Genomic DNA, 2606 nt, shown 5'->3' on the forward strand with positions numbered 1-2606 from the left:
TCAAAACAAGAACTAATTTAATGTATTTTAAGAAAACGCATGAAGATTTATCAAGCAATTTCTCAAGAGGCGATAGAGTGGGTGTTGAGAAGATGAGGAAGGAGCTAGCCACATTGCTGAAAGCTGAAGGGCCACCACAGAAGGACTTTAACGGATGGTAAAAAGTAAGTTGTATTTGATTGAATATTAATATGAATGAATTATGGGCAGTAATTTTTTATTTAATTTTTTTATATATGGTCTGAATAGAAAAGAAGCATTCGCAATAAGGTTGCGCGTAACAATTTGAAGCAACAGGTAGTGGATCATCAAAAAGCAATTTTTGTGCCCGTTGCGAGCATTCAAGATTCCTGAAGATTTGGAACAGAAAAAACCTTCAACGCTAATGAACCGGAGGAATAAGGTCCACAGACAGTGCCATCAATGCATCCTATCACTCCTGGTATTCCAAATTTTGATACATAATGAAGTTTTGCTTTTCTGGAATCCACTTCTAACATTTGAAGCTTAACCCGCTTCCGGTTTCTAAAACATTAATCATTTCGAGCAACACTGCCAAAGTAACACGTTCTGTCGATAATGGTTGTGCATCATTAACGTAACAGACGCTTCATAAACATTTTAAATATGTGATAAAATGGGAAGTGTTCGAGTTGCTTAATAATTACCGCAGTACTGCAACCTTGTTGCTAACTTGATACTTGYTGCTGATGCTCAGCTGATACTTTGCTGTAATGCTGCAATCATTATTTCGCGCAGGACGTGTTGCTCACAAATATGGAAATTTTAACATATATAATTGCTGACTAAATGTTGGAAAATGGATGTGACAATTTTATGAGAAACACTATGAAAATAAGATGTAGATGAAATCGTTTCTTGTCTAAAGAATCCTACAAAAAAATAAAAGTGATAAAAGTAAAAGAATTTTCAAAAGTATTGAATTATACCCTGATGACATTAAAATATAATATTATATCAAACATAAAATTAATACTTACAGCCCTATGCAAATATCACCACCCCCACTATTGTGAGGTTTTCCGTATGCTGACGTGATTTCAAAAGCTCAAGTGCTCACAGATTTGTGATATGTGAAAGCAAACCTCAATATAAAATCGTATGCGATAGTTTTGATAATTTCAATATTTTTAAAGAAATTTGCAATTATATTATTATAAATACAATTATTTATCTATTACAATAAACAACTTACGGTGTTGTATATTTTAATTCTTTCTAATTATGAATATAAAGACATATACATATTTATGTTTAAATAATTCAGACAAATTATTATTTCGTAAATATGTATGTCTGTATTAATTACATGTGCGGATAATAAGATATTTATACTGAAACAATTAATTCTCCTGAGTTGTTCTTTCACAATACTAAAACAAAATGAAATTATTAAATACATATGTACCAAATTTAATAGATTTGCAGAATTACTCACTTTTCTTTATTGTCTTCTTTGTTTTTGTAAAATAGCTGGTTTACAGCAAAGTGCTTTTCACCTCATGTGGTGAGTGCAGAGAACGTATATTTATAGAGAAGGTCCAAAAACGGACAGGCGTGTAAACTGTCAAAAGCTAACAAAATGCGATGAGTGGTTTCACCACAGCTAGCTAAGGAGAAACTTTAACAGTGGCGCGTGAACAGGGCCAGAGAACGTAAAGTATAGAGAAGGTGCAAATCGAAATCTGTATGATGTTCGATTGCGCGGCTAACAGAGCTGATAGATTTATAGTAGGGAATTCACCATTAACGCTGCTATTTAGCAGAATTGAGCACGTTCTCTGGCAAAAATATATGTAAAACGACTGAATTCAACTTAAATGTGCTCATATAAACACTTCCATTCAATCCTTTCATTTATTAAAAAAAATTAATGACCTTCATGAAATATATTTCCATATTCGTAGCAATAGAATTTCWATGGYWTATACATATATACATACATATATTATTTCTTTTGCACATTTGTCTGTATGTTTGCGAAAACAAATACGAGCCACATATGTACAAACAACCAATAATGGCMGCGCGGATCTTTTGACATCTATGTTGTCACGGGCAACCAAGGCCAAAGCGCACGACAAGTGTCTTGCTGGTAGAAAATCGGAGTTGTGACGAAAAAATAAAGTAATGGCCGCCGATTGTCACCTCTTCCCTTGCTGCTGTAACAGCTTCGCCTACAAACGTGCGTAAATATGTATGTATGTATACGTATGAGCGTGAATACATATCGACGCAGATTTTTGCGAGAAGCATCAAAAGTTGTTCAATTTATGATTTTTAGCTTTTGCCATCGTCGCGAAAATACGCTTGTWGGCAAARGCATGCTCGGGGAGATGTTACGGCGTCTGTTTTTATGAATGAAGCTAGATCGCTTGTAGAATTTGCGCCTGCGTTTATGAATGAAATATTCATATGTTAACGCATATGTATGTTTGTATGCTTGTGCATTATTTGTTCGGCAATGTATACAAATATAATTTCTGAACGCGCCCATGCGTATACATATGTACATTCATATGATGCCGACGGCAAAACGAATTTCTTGATATTCGTACATTGCGTATGAAAGCATGTGCCTGGTT

General features: G+C 34.3%; 1 long non-coding RNA gene across 1 annotated transcript; it reads left to right on the plus strand.

The window, feature by feature from the left end:
* On the plus strand, positions 1 to 1172 carry LOC108977085. The gene is made up of 3 exons (XR_001994010.1): positions 1 to 164; positions 250 to 442; positions 1004 to 1172. It is a non-coding gene; the product is annotated as an uncharacterized LOC108977085 (long non-coding RNA).
* The last annotated feature ends 1434 nt before the right edge of the window (positions 1173 to 2606 follow it).

This window comes from Bactrocera latifrons, unplaced genomic scaffold (genome assembly GCF_001853355.1).
Source record: "Bactrocera latifrons isolate USDA-ARS-PBARC rearing strain unplaced genomic scaffold, ASM185335v1 scaffold_837, whole genome shotgun sequence".
NCBI classification, from domain to species: domain Eukaryota; kingdom Metazoa; phylum Arthropoda; class Insecta; order Diptera; family Tephritidae; genus Bactrocera; species Bactrocera latifrons.